Source organism: Dama dama, chromosome 31 (genome assembly GCF_033118175.1).
Source record: "Dama dama isolate Ldn47 chromosome 31, ASM3311817v1, whole genome shotgun sequence".
NCBI classification, from domain to species: Eukaryota; Metazoa; Chordata; class Mammalia; order Artiodactyla; family Cervidae; genus Dama; species Dama dama.
In genome coordinates this window covers 55,791,005-55,806,139 of record NC_083711.1, presented here as the reverse complement: position 1 = coordinate 55,806,139, position 15,135 = coordinate 55,791,005, and the positions used below count along the sequence as shown (strand labels likewise).

The 15,135-nt window shown below is 38.8% G+C and overlaps 1 protein-coding gene across 18 annotated transcripts in view; it reads right to left on the bottom strand.

Annotated features, from left to right (window-relative positions):
• Positions 1-15,135, bottom strand: part of HHLA2 (HHLA2 member of B7 family) — a 112,101-nt gene that overhangs the window by 80,739 nt on the left and 16,227 nt on the right. For 10 of the 18 annotated variants that reach the window (XM_061134333.1, XM_061134335.1, XM_061134334.1 and 7 more), the window contains exon 2: positions 413-577. The exons of 7 other annotated variants lie outside the window; for them this stretch is intronic. The gene's annotated coding sequence lies outside the window, so the exon portion shown is untranslated. Of the gene's footprint in view, positions 1-412; positions 578-13,860; positions 13,922-15,135 lie in introns of those variants that run through there. One more of the 18 variants, XM_061134317.1, reaches the window with a different exon arrangement.

Here is a 15,135-nt window from a genome sequence, read left to right as displayed (position 1 = left end):
TCTTCCTGACCCAGGGATTGAACCAGCATCTCCTGAGTCTCCTGCATTGCAGGCAGATTCTTTACTTGCTGAGCCATTGGGGAAGTCCCTGCAGGACATGAGCTGCGGCCTTTAATAGAGGGAATACAGCCAACCCTCAGTAACCTGGTAGATGTGTGGGTATGTTAACAAAATCTTCAAAGTTCTTTCTAGCATACCTATAGGGGGCTGACCAATGTCCCCACAAAGTTCATGTCTACCATGAGTCTTTATTTGGAAATAGAGTCTCTGCAGATGTAATTAAAGTAAGGATTACAACAAGATCATGTAGGATTAGGTTATGTCCTAAACGCAGATACAGGAACGGACACAGATACACACACAGGGAAGAAGTCTATGAGAAGATAGAGGCAGAGACTGGAGTTTTACTCACAAGCCAAGGAACACGAGCAGTCACCAGAAGCTGGAAGAGGCAGGACAGGATTCTTCCCTAGAGGTTCTGAAGGAGTGTGGTCTTGCAGAAACCTTCATTTCAGACTTCTAGCCGATTGTGAGAGAATGTTTATAAGCCACCATGTGGTACTTTGTTATAGGAGCCCTAGGAAACAAAACCGAATTTAGAGAGAAACCACTTTTCTCCTTTTTTTTCTTGACTAAGGAGTAGTAGAAAAGAAATGCAAACATAAACAATGGAGCTGACTCTACAATAAAAACAGAGCTTACACAACTATATCCTCAATGGAAAGAAACCATCCAAGCTCTCTGACACATTCTCTCTTAGAAAACTACACACACACACACACACTCACTTTAATTAACAGATGTAAACACTGGAATGGAACGTTTAGAAGGTTAAAAGACTTCAGCCCAGGTACCTAAAAAGAACTGCACAAAGCTTAAAGTCTACCCTTGGCTAATAACTCAGACTAAGAAAATAAGGATAGAGTAAAAAATAGCTGGCCTTCAAAGAGTTCCCTGATGCAAGGTGGTATCCTGTGATTGTGATAGTATCACAGGTCTTAGATTCAAAAAAATATATTGAGACTGCATCACACACATACCAGTTAGAGCAATCTGACTAATCACTGAGCAAAATAAAGAACTGTTACAGTAAATATGTAATATATATCACAGTCTAAGAAGGAGTGGGGGTTCAAGAATAGCACACAAATGACTAAAATGTAAAGTCCAATCTAAAATAAAATAGTTCAAAGAAGAGAAAGCCTTCACTTATTGGGCTGGCCAAAACGTTCATTTGGGTTTTTCACCCAAACGAACGTTTTGACCAACCCAACACATTCAGTCCATACCTTCTTGAAAGTAATACCCAGAGCATGTATACAATAAAATAAATACACACAAAAAACAATATAAATGAAATAATAAGGTAAAATGGGATTACAGTTCTAAGGAAACAAAATAAGCATGAAATTCTGAGAGAGAATAAGAATATAGAACTAAATAAACACAAAAGGTAGAGAGGGAAATGGCAAACCACTCCAGGATCTTTGCCTGGAAAATCCCATGGACAAAGGAACATGGTGGGCTGCAGTCCATGGGGTTGCAAAGAATTGGGCATGACTGAGCAACTCAGACACACACACACACACACACACACACACACACACACACACACACACAATAATACAAAAGGGGCTTCCCCGGTGGCTCAGGGGTAAAGAATTCGCCTGTGATTTAATAGTCACAGGAGATGCGAGTTCAATCCCTGGGTTGGGGAGATCCCTTGGAGAAGGGCATGGCAGTCCACTCCAGTGGATTCTTTCCTGGAGAATCCCATGGACAGAGGAGCCTGGCAGGCTACAGGCCATGGGGTCACAAAGAGTCAGGCATGAATGAAGTGACTTCATACGCACACACACAAATACAAAAGAGATGCTACTGAAAGTCAATTATTATTATTATTTTTAAACCCACCACCCTCGCGCCTTGTGTCAGGATGGAAATTAGACACTGAAGAGACTTGCAAACAGAGGAAGCCAAAATAAACAAAGAAGCAGGAACCGCTCTGGAAGTGACAGGGGCAACGGATGAAAACCCTGTAGTTAGCGTTGACTAAGCATTGGAAGGGCCTATAGACCTTGAGAAGAAGTATAAGCTGGAACAAGGAACTATCTGAAACAACTGGCCCCACACTGCCCTCAACTACTCCAGAGAAATTTCTAGATGTATATTTACTGTTATCATTTTTAAAATTTTTTATTTTGAAGTTCTTTATTACTCCTTGAATTTTCATTTTTATAACCTATTATTACCTTGCAAAAAAAAAGAGACCCTATTTTAAAGCAAATTTCACATATATATTTTTTATAATTTTTGTGATTGATTTTGTTTTGTATTTTTAATATTGTATTTTTCAGAATCTAACCTCAACTCTAGATTTTTAACCTTTGCTTTTTGGTATTTATTATCAATTCTGTACATTTAATAATCTAATCTTCAGTAACCATTTTTACGTAGGGGTGTGATTACAGACTTGATTGCTCTCTCCCCTTTTCATTCTCCCTTTTCTCCCACAGGTCACCTCTATCTTCTCTCTCCCCCTTCTCTACTCTACCTAACTCTGTGAATCTCTCTGGGTGTTCCAGACTGTGGAGAGGACATAGGGAATTGATCACTGGCTAGATTGTGCTCTCCCCTTTTGATTCGCCCTTTTCTCCTCCTGATCACCTCTGTCTCCCTCCTCCCTCTTCTCTTCTCCATGTAACTCTGCGAACTCTGGGTGTCCCTGACTGTGGAGAATCTTTTCACCATTAACCTAGATGTTTTATTATCTGTGCTGTATGGATGGAGAAGTCTTGAGGCTCCTGTAAGAATAAGATGGAAAGCCAAGGGCGGGAGACTTAAATCCAAAACTTGAGAACACTAGAAAATTCCTGACTCCAGGAAACATTAATCAACAAGAGCTCATCCAAAAGCCTCCATACTTACACTGAAACCAAGCCCCACCCAAGAGCCAACAAGTTCCAGAGCAAGACATACCGTGCTGATTCTCCAGCAATGCAGGAACACAGCCCAGAGCATTAAAATACAGGCTGCCCAAAGTCACACCAAACCCACAGATACCCCAAAACTCACTACTGGACACTTCATTGCACTCCAGAGAGAAGAGATCCAGCTCCACCCACAAGAACACAGATGCAAGCTTCCCTAACCAGGAAACCTTGACAAGCCACTAGTCCAACCCCACCCACAGGGAGCAACCTCCACAATAAAGAGGAATAACAAACTTCCAGCCTACAGAAAGGCCACCCCAAACACAGCAATCTAAACAAATGAAAAGGCAGAGAAATATTCAGCAGGTAAAGGAACATGATAAATGCCCAACAAGCCAAACAAAAGAGGAGGAGATAGGGAGTCTACCTGAAAAGAATTCAGAATAATGATAGTAAAGATGATCCAAAATCTTGAAAACAAAATGGAGTTACAGATAGACTAGAGACAAGGATTGAAAAGAGGCAAGAAATGTTTAACAAGGACCTAGAAGAAATAAAAAAGTGTCAGTCAATAATGAATAACCCAATAACTGAGATCAAAAGCACTCTGGAGGGAACCAACAGTAGAATAACTGAGGCAGAAGATAGGATAAGTGAGGTGGAAGATAGAATGGTGGAAATAAATGAAGCAGAGAGGAAAAAAGATAAAAAGAATTAAAAGAAATGAGGACAACCTCAGGGACCTCTGGGACAATGTTAAACACCCCAACATTTGAATCATAGGAGCCCCAGAAGAAGAAGACAAAAAGAAAGGCCATGAGAAAATACTCGAGAAGATAAGAGTTGAAAACTTCCCTAAAATGGGAAAGGAAATAACCACCCAAGTCCAAGAAACCCAGAGAGTCTCAAACAGGATAAACCCAAGGCAAAATACCCCAAGACACATATTAATCATATTAATGAAGGTCAAACACAAACAGCAAATATTAAAAGCAGCAAAGGAAAAACAACAAATAACACACAAGGGGATTCCCATAAGGATAACAGCTGATTGTTCAATAGAAACTCTTCAGGCCAGAGGGAATGGCAGGACATACTTAAAGTGATGAAAGAGAAAAAGCTACAACCCAGATTATTGTACCCAGCAAGGATCTCACTCAAACATGAAGGAGAAATCAAAAACTTTACAGACAAGCAAAAGCTGAGAGAATTCAGCACCACCAAACCAGCTCTTCAACAAATGCTAAAGGATCTTCTCTAGACAGGAAACACAGAAAACATTTATAAATTTGAACCCAAAACAACAAAGTAAATGGAAAGGGAATCATAACTTATCAATAATTACCTTAAATGTAAATGGGTTGAATGCCCCAACCAAAATACAAAGACTGGCTGAATGGATACAAAAACAAGACCCCTATATATGCTGTCTACAAGAGACCTACCTCAAAACAAGGGACACATACAGACAGAAAGCGAAGGGTAGGAAAAAGATATTTCATGCAAATGGAGAACAAAAGAAAGCAGGAGTAGTAATACTCATATCAGATAAAATAGACTTTAAAACAAAGGCTGTTAAAAGAGACAAAGATGGACACTAAATAATGATCAAAGGATCAATCCAAGAAGAGGATATAACAATTATAAATATATATGCACCCAACATAGGAGCACCACAATATGTAAGGCAAATGCTAACAAGTATGAAAGGGGATATTAATAGTAACACAATAATAGTGGAAGACTTTACTAACCCACTCACAACTATGGATAGATCAACTAAACAGAAAATTAGCAAGGAAACACAAACTTTAAATGATACAGTGGACCAGTTAGACCTAATTGATATCTATAGGACATTTTACCCCAAAACAATGAATTTCACCTTTTTCTCAAGTGCACATGGAACCTTCTCCAGGATAGATCACATCCTGGGCCATAAATCTAGCCTTGGTAAATTCAAAATAACTGAAATCATTTCAAGCATCTTTTCTGACCACAATGCAGTAAGATTAGATGTCAGCAATAGGGGGAAAAAAGCTATTAAAAATACAAACATATGGAGGCTACACAACACACTTCTGAATAACCAACAAATCACAGAAGAAATGAAAAAAACCAAAATATGCATAGAAACAAATGAAAATGAAAACATGACAACCCAAAACCTATGGGATTCAGTAAAAGCACTGCTAAAGGGGAAGGTTCATAGCAATACAGGTTTACCTCAAGAAACAAGAGAAAAATCAAATAAATAAGCTAACTCTACACCTAAAGCAACTAGATAAAGAAGAAATTAAGAACCCCAGGGTTAGTTGAAGGAAAGAAATCATAAAAATTAGGACAGAAATAAATGAAAAAGAAACAAAGGAGACTACAGCAAAAATCAACAAAACTGAAAGCTGGTTCTTTGAGAAGATAAATAAAATAGACAAACCATTAGCCAGACTCATCAAGAAAAAAAAGGGAGAAGAATCAAATCAGCAAAATTAGAAATGAAAATGGAGAAATCACAACAGACAACACAGAAATACAAAGGATCATAAGAGACTACTACCAGCAGCTCTATGCCAATAAAATGGACAACTTGGAAGAAATGGACAAATTCTTAGAAAATTATAACCTTCCAAAACCGAACTAGCAAGAAATAGAAAATCTTAACAGACCCATCACAAGCACAGACATCAACTCTGAAATCAAAAATCTTCCAACAAACCAAAAAGCCCAGGACCAGATGGCTTCACAGGTGAAACCTACCAAAAATTTGGAGAAGAGCTAACACCTATCCTACTTAAACTCTTCCAGAAAAATTGCAGAGGAAGGGTAACTGCCAAATTCTATGAGGCCACCATCACCCTAATACCAAAACCAGACAAAGATGCCACACAAAAAAAGAAAACTACAGGCCAATATCACTGATGGACATAGATGCAAAAATCCTTAACAAAGTTCTAGCCAACAGAATCCAACAACATATTAAAAAGATCACACGTCATGACCAAGTGGGCTTTAAAATCCCAGGGATGCAAAGATTCTTCAGTATTCACAAATCAATCAATGTGATACACCACATTAACAAATTAAAAGATAAAAACCATATGATTATCTCAATAGATGCAGAGAAAGCCTTTGACAAAATTCAATATCTAGTTATGATTAAAAAAAAATAACCCTCCAGAAAGCAGGCGTAGAAGGAACATACCTCAACATAATAAAAGCCATATATGATAAACCCACAGCAAACATTATACTCAATGGTGAAAAATTGAAAGCATTTCCCCTAAAGTTGGGAACAAGACAAGGGCACCCACTCTCACCACTACTATTCAACATAGTTTTGGAAGTTTTAGCTAAAGCAGTCAGAGAAGAAAAAGAAATAAAAGGAATCCAGATTGGAAAAGAAGAAGTAAAACTCTCACTGTTTGCAGATGACATGATCCTCTACATAGAAAACCCTAAAGATACCACCAGCAAATTACTAGAGCTAATCAATGAATATAGTAAAGTTACAGGATATAAAATTAATATACAGAAATCCCTTGCATTCCTATACACTAACAATGAGAAAACAGAAAGAGAAATTAAGGAAACAATTCCATTCATCACTGCAACAAAAAGAATAAAATACTTAGGAATAAATCTACCTAAAGAAACAAAAGACCTATACATAGAAAACTATAAAACACTGATGAAAGAAATCAAAGAGGACACAAACAGATGGAGAAACATACCGTGTTCATGGATCAGAAGAATCAATATAGTGAAAATGAGTATACAGCCCAAAGCAATCTATAGATTCAATGCACTCCCTATCAAACTACCAATGGTATTTTTTTAGAGAACTAGAACAAATAATTTCACAATTTGTATAAAAATACAAAAAACCTCAAATAGCCAAAGCAATCTGATAAATAAGAATGGAACTGGAAGAATCAACCTGCCTGACTTCAGACTATACTACAAAGCTACAGTCATCAAGACAGTATGGTACTGGCACAAAGACAGAAACATAGATCAATGGAACAAAATAGAAAGCCCAGAGATAAATCCATGCACCTATGGACACCTTATCTTCGACAAAGGAGGCAAGAATATACAATGGAGAAAAGGCAATCTCTTTAACAAGTGGTGCTGGGAAAACTCGTCAACCACTTGTAAAAGAATGAAACTAGAACACTTTCTAACAGCATATACAAAAATAAAGTCAAAATGGATTAAAGATCTAAATGTAAGACCAGAAACTATAAAACTCCTAGAGGAGAACATAGGCAAAACACTCTCCGACATGAATCACAGCAAGATCCTCTATGACCCACCTCCCAGAGTAATGGAAATAAAAGCACAAATACACAAATGGGACCTAATTAAACTTACAAGCTTTTGCACAACAAAGGAAACTATAAGCAAGGTGAAAAGACAGCCCTCAGACTGGGAGAAAATAATAGCTAATGAAGCAACTGGCAAAGAATTAATCTCAAAAATATACAAGCAGCTCATGCAGCTCAATTCCAGAAAAATAAACGACCCAACCAAAGAAAGGGTCAAAGAACTAAACAGACATTTCTCCGAAGAAGACATACAGATGGCTAACAAACACATGAAAAGATGCTCAACATCACTCATTATCAGAGAAATGCAAATCGAAACCACAGTGAGGTACCATCTCACGCCAGTTAGAATGGCTGCTATCCAAAAGTCTACAAACAAATGCTGGAGAGGGTGTGGAAAAAAGGGAACCCTCTTACACTGTTGGTGGGAATGCAAACTAGTACAGCCACTATGGAGAATAGTGTGGAGATTCCTTTAAAAAATGGAAATACAACTGTCATACGACTCAGCAATCCCACTGCTGGGCATACACACCAAGGAAACCAGAATTGAAAGAGACACGTGTACCCCAGTGTTCATCACAGCACTGTTTATAATAGCCAGGACATGGAAGCAACCTAGATGCCCATCAGCAGATGAATGAATAAGAAAGCTGTGGTACATATACACAATGGAATATTACTCAGCTATTAAAAAGAACACATTTGAATCAGTTCTAATGAGATGGATGGAACTGCACCCTATTATACAGAGTGAAGTCAGAAAGAAAAATACCAATACAGTATATTATCACATATATATGGAATTTAGAAAGATGGTAACGAAGACCCTATATGCGAGACAGCAAAAGAGACACAGATGTAAAGAACAGACTTTTGGACTCTGTGGGAGAAGGCGAGGGTGGGATGATTTGAGAGAATAGCACTGAAACACGTACATTATCACATGTGAAATAGATCACTAGTCCAAGTTCAATGCATGAAACAGGGCACTCAGGGCCAGTATACTGGGATGACCCTGATTGATAGGATGGGGAGGGAGGTGGGAAGGGAGTTCAGGATGGGGGACACGTGTACACCCATGGCTGATTTGTGTCGATGTATGGCGAAAGCCATTACAATATTGTAAAGTAATTAGCCTCCAATTAAAAGAAATAAATTAATTTAAAAAATAAAAATAAAAAAACCTACAGTTTTCCCCATGTGCCTTCTTTACTATTCACACAGAAAAGTTTACTGCTGACACTTTTGGTCATCAAATGTGTGGGGGATTTTGCCTCATCAAAGCAACTCTGTTACACCAGCTGGGTACTGTTATGATTTAACTACATTCTAACACTATTTACTAGAGATATTGTATTGTCAGGTTCCACAGGTGAAGGACTCATTCAGTCCCATGAGACTGTCCCCTACTTCAGAGGCCAATCTCCAGTAGTGGGTCCCTAGGTTACCCATAAATTCTGCCTGACTTGGCTATAAATTGGAGATTCCCATAACCTCCTCCCCATTGGATTTGATTATTTGGTGGAGTAGCTCACAGAACTCAAGGAAACTCTCATCTTTGTCAGTTGGTGAAAGGATGTGATAAAGAAGAGAGTCAGATGAAGAGATACAAGGGCGATGTCTGGGAGGGCCCCAAGTGCAGGAGCTTCTGGGACGTCCACACAGAGCTGGGATGTACCAGCCCTACTGGCATATGAATGTGGTCACCCTTCAGGAAGCTCTCTGACCCCCCAGAATTGGAAATTTTATGGAGGCTTCATTACTAGGTGTGATCATGGATTAACTATTTTTGGCCTTTGTCCTTTCTCTCAGTGAAGTGAGGGGCCAGGCTCTCTAGCCTTGCTGATCTTTCTGGGGACCAGTCCCCATCCAGGAGCCATTGAAGAGTCCACCAAGAGTTGCCTTATTAGAACAAAAGACATTCCTGGTATTTTTATTACTCAGGAATCTGCAGGGGTTTCAGGAGCTCTGTGTCAGAAAGGACATCAAAGATAATTATCAGAACTAGAGATACTCCTAGTGTTCCTTTTCCCTAGGAAATTAGCAGGGTTTTAGGACTCTATGCCAGGAATCAGAGGAAGATGACATCATGATTAGAACCTTCTCTTATTTCATACCATAGTACAGAAGGATTTGAGATATCCTGATAAAGAAAAAAACAAAAAAAAAATTTCTGAAATGAAGACAAAATTGAATTTTGATTAAAAGAACATCCTGTGTTCCAGAAATAGTGATACAGAATACTCAGGACCAAGACATACCCTAATTAAACTGCTGCATATTAAAAGGGGAAGGGAGGTGAAAGTTTACTTTCCACCCCCCCCAAACCACTCAAGCAACCAAGAGCCAGGGATAAAGAAAAGAAAAAAAGGAGGACTCTAAGTTCACAGAGAGTGTGGATTCCATGATTTTTTTTCCCCTATCAATTGGTGCTATTTTCCTGCCAGGTTGGAAGGAAATGGAGCCTCAGAAGGAAAAGTGGAAGGAAAGAACACCTTATCACCTATTCCTTTCTATTCCCTCTCCCTTCAATTGCAGGACATGCTGCAGCATCTTCTCTTCTGAATATGCTGCCAGCACTAGGTAAAGGTACTTTCCTCACCTGAGAAAAACCCCTTGCAGAAAGGAAATACTAAGGACGTGACCACAATGGAATTGGAGAAAAGAAAAACCTAATTAAAAAAAAAAAAATCTATTACTTGCCTTGAACAGAACTGAATGTCTTAAATTGTCTAAATCAAAAAGTCTTCAAGCTGTAAACTGAACAAATCAAAGTAAATGAGCAAGGCATAAAAGTTGGGGGAGATGCAAAGTTGTTAATAAAATATTGTCTGTCTCAAAAAACTGAGACCAAAATAAAAGCAGGTAGATGGACACATGCACAGAAAAGTATTTAGATTTCAGTTAATCCAGTGCTTATCATTTCAGACCAATTACACAGTGATAAAAAATAAAGGGAGGGATTTTCTCCTTGGACCAGATCTTCATATTAAAATCCATTTCACAACTGTAAAAAGCAGATCTGTGTAACTAGAAAGTATATATATTCTTGTGTGAATTAGATGTGAATATAAAAATCAAGGAACATTTCACGCAAGGATGGGCACAATAAAGGAGAGGATGGACTAGGACCTAACAGAGCATAGGAACTATACAGAAAGGTTATAACGATCTGAGTAACTATGATGGTGTGGTCACTCACCCAGAGCCAGACATCCTGGAGTGTGAAGTCAAGTGGGCCTTAGGAGCATCACTATGAACAAAGCTAGTGCCGGTGATGGAATTCCAGCTGAGCTATTTAAAATCCTAAAAGATGATGCTGTGAAAGTGCTGCACTCAACATGTCAGCAAATTTGGAAAACTCAGCAGTGGCCACAGGACTGGAAAAAGTCAGTTTTCATTCCAACCCCAAATAAGGGCAGTGCCAAAGAAAGTTCCAAGTACCATAAAATTGCACTCATTTAACATGCTAGTAATATAATGCTCAAAATCCTTCAAGCTACACTTCAACAGTATGTGAACTAAGAACTTCCAGATGTACCAGCTGGGTTTAGAAAAGCAGAGGAACCAGAGATCAAATCTCCAGCATTTGTTGGATCATGGAGAAATCAAGGGAGTTCCAGAAAAAAACATCAGCTTCTAATTCATTGACTATGCTAACACCACTGATTGTGTGGATCACTACAAACCACAGAAAATTCTTAGAGATTAGTGTATCAGACAACCATACCTGTTTCTTGAGAAACTTGTATGCAAGTCAAGAAGCAACATTAGAACCAGACATGAAACAATGATTTGGTTCAAAATTGGGAAAGGGGTATGACAAAGTGGTATATTGTCACCCTGTTTGTTTAACTTATTATCATGAGAAATATTGGGCTGGATGAATCAGAAGCTGGAATCAAGATTTCCAGGAGAAATATTAACAACCTCAGAAATGTAGATGATGCCACTATAATGGCAGAAAGTGAAGAGGAACTACAGAGCCTCTTGATGAGGGTGAAAAGGAAGAATTAAAAAGCTGATTTGAAACTCAACATTAAAAAAAACCAAGATCAGTTATACACACTGGGGATTGATTCAAGATGGCAGAACAGACGGACATGTGTTCATCTCCTCCAGTGAGAGGACCAAAATAACAACTAACTGTTGAACAACTATTGACAGGAGGACACTGGAACCCACCAAAAAAGATATCCTATGTTGAAAGATAAAGGAGAAGCCACAGTGAGATGGTAAGAGGGGTGCAAACAAGATAAAGTCAAATCCCACACCTGCTGGCTGGACGACCCACAAACTGGAGAACAATAATACCAAAGAAATTCTTCCACTGTTGTGAAGGTTCTGAGCCCCACGCATGTCAGGCTTCCCAGCCTGAGGATCTGGCAAATGAATTAGGAATCCCCAGGGAATCTGACTTTGAAGGCCAGCAAGATTTGATTACAGGACTTCCACACGACTAGGGGAAACAAAGACTCCATTCTTGGAAGTCACAAACTAAATCCTGTGCACACCAGGACCCAGGGGAAAGCAGTGACCCCACAGGAGACTGAACCAGACCTACCTACTAGTGTTGGAGGGTCTTCTGTGGAGGTGTGCGTTGGCATTGGCTTGCCACAGGGTCAGGGGTACTTGCAGCAGCAGCCCTGGGAGATGCCTCTTTGCATGAGCCCTTGGAGGTGACCATTAAACCTGTGATAGAGCTGTAGATACCAGGGCAGGGTTGCCTCAGGCCAAACAGCTAACAGTGAGAGAGGGCCTCACTACCCATCAGCAGATAATCAGATTAAAGTTCTACTGAGCACAGCCCCGCCCACCAGAGCAAGATGCAGTTTTACCCACAGCCAGTCCCTCCCATCAGGAAGCTTACACAAGCCTCTTAGCCTCATTCACCAAAGGGGAGGCAGAAGGAGAAAGAAGAACTACAATCCTGCAGCCACCAGGATGAAAACCACATCACAGAGTTAATCAAAAAGAAAAGGCAGAGGATTATGTCCCAGATGAAGGGACAAGATAAAACCTCAGAAAAACAGCTAAATGAAGTGGAGACAGGCAACCTTCCAGAAAAAGAATTCAGAATAATAGTGAAGATGATCCAGGATTTTAGAAAAAGAATGGAAAAGATGTAAGAATTCTTTACCAAGGCCCTATAAGAACTAAAAAAATAAAAACAGACAGGAACAATACACTGGAAGGAATCAATAGCAGAATCACTGAGGCAGAAGAATGGATTCGTGCTCTGGAAGAAAGAATGGTGGAAATCATTGCCATAAAACAAAATATAGAGAAAATAATGAGGAGATATGAAGACAGCTTAAGAGACCTCTGGGACATTAAGTGCACCAACATTCACATTATAGGGGTCCCAGATGAAGAAAAGAGATAGAACAGACTTGAGAAAATATTTGAAGAGATAATAGCTGAAAACCTCCTTAACATGAGAAAAGAAATAGTCAGTCAAGTCCAGGAAGCAAGCATGAAGGGTCCCAGGGAGGATAAACCCAAGGAGGAACACATTGAGATACATAGTAATGAAAATGACAAAAATTAAAGACAAAGATAAAATATTAAAAACAATAAATAACATACAAGGTAACTCACGTAAGATTATCAGCTGATTCTAAACAGAAACTCTGCAAGTCAGAAGGGAATGACATGATATACTTAAAGTGATGAAATAGTAGAACCCACAACCAAGAATATTCTATCCAGCAAAATTCTCAATTGGATTTCATGGAGAAAATCAAAAGTTTTAGAGACAAGCAAAAGTGAAGAGAATGCAACACCATCTAAACAGCTTTACAACAAATACTAAAGGAACTTCTCTAGGCAGGAAACAGAAAAGAATGAAAAGATCTATAAAAAATAAACCCAAAATGAGTAAGAAAATGGTAATAGAATCATACAGGTCAATAATTACCTTAACTGTAAATGGATTTAATGCACCAACCAAAAGACATAGATTGGCTGGGTGGATGAAAAATGTGCATATACGCACTTCCACTTACCACATCTCTCTACTTAACCACCCAGATTGTATGTAATTATTTTATATTTTAGGTCAATCATGTTTCCATTATGGTTTGCAATTGTAATTATTTTTTATTTTCTGTTTGGCTATTGATCATGAAAACTGATAAACATCCTCTATTATGTTTGTGATTATGTAGCTATTATCTGTTTTAATATCATTGTATCATGATTGGTCCACAGAAAATAATAGAATTCTATATCACTAAAACTAACATTCAATAGAAAAACCTATAATAACTTTTTAAAGTCCAGATGCACATTAGAATTATTTTGAATTTTTTGATAAATACAAATGCCCAGATATTGTTTTTTTCTCCAAAGCTCCAGATGTGACTTTAATGAGCAGCAATGTTTAAACACAACTGGACAAAGGATGATCTTTTACTTTAAAAAAAAAAGAAAAGAAATACATGCAATCAGAGTTAAAGTCTGAGTGAAGCAGCCTAGTGGTCTTCCCATACCTGCTGATGTGATTGCTCAGGGGAAGGATAAAACTGTATTAGTGATGATCCCTGGACACCCCCCTTCCGCCAAAAAAATGAAAATATATACCACGAACTCACTGTTATTCTCATGAATAGGTTACTCTTGGAAGCCTGACTGTACTGTGGGTTGTCATTCATGCCTCAACATTCAAGAATATGTGACCACTAAAAGAGAAATATGAAGAAAACTATAGATGAATCTTCAGCTAGAGAAACCTGAACTGGACCTGAGCTCAGGATAGCTTCACCTGCCCAGCAAACTAGGCCTGTCATTTCTTAACTTTTCCTTTCTATGGACAAAATTTACCTGTCTGCCAAGATGAAACAGCATCGGTAAAAACACAGCTCAAGCTTGAAGACAAGTATAAATATGTTAATGTCACGTGTTACTTTATAGTCTCACCCACTTACTGATAGCGATCTCTCATTAGCCTTGTCAGTCTATGTGGACCAACTTCTCACATTTGAGGAACCCCGCTTACGGGAGAACTCCATCAACTATTGTGAATGGACTGTGTCCTCTAAAACCTACAAGAGAGTTTTTAAAACAGCCCCTCAATTAGGACATATTATAACTGATGATGCAAACACTACCTCTACAGATCACTTAGGAACCCCTTTCTCTGAATGCCTAACACATGTTGGGCTTTTATATTGGAAGGGGACCACCTATTTAATATTCCACCCCGCCCCCCATGAAAGCTCAGGTGTTATCGACTCAAATGCTATTTCCTACTTTATCCATTCCTGATATTAGCTTTTCTTTAGAACCCCTATGTAAGATTTTGCAAAGAAACCAAAGTATTACAAAACTACAAAATTACAAAGTATTACAATTACAAAAGGAAAAAAACATAACTGTACCTTGATAGAACATTCTGTTGTTACTATTATAGCTGATAACTTAATGGACATAGGAGTTAATGTACAAAAACGTACTTCTTATTCATGGTGGGACTTGTTACTTACTACACCGACCACTGCTCAGGAATGGTTTTCTGCACTGCTTAATCCATGGCTTATTTCTTTGATTATCTTGTTTCTTTTGACCATCTGGAATGTTATTTGTCCTACAGAATTAATAAGACTGCTCATGTTACTTTGCATTATTCCCATGCTCTTCAGCATAAACAATCACGAGGTCGACTGTTTGGGAAGTTAAAATGGAAGAAGTCTTGGCTCAGGCTTCAGAAGCAGGAGAGCAATCCTCTGACCTTGTTTCTTTCATGCCTGGCCACTGCCCAGTTTCCACTGCTGCCTGCAAGGTCAGCGATTCAGGGAACACTTTAGGTAAGAAAGGGAGTGGGCCATGGAATTCTGAAGCCCTTGGAGCCTTGACCAGTCATGCCAGGG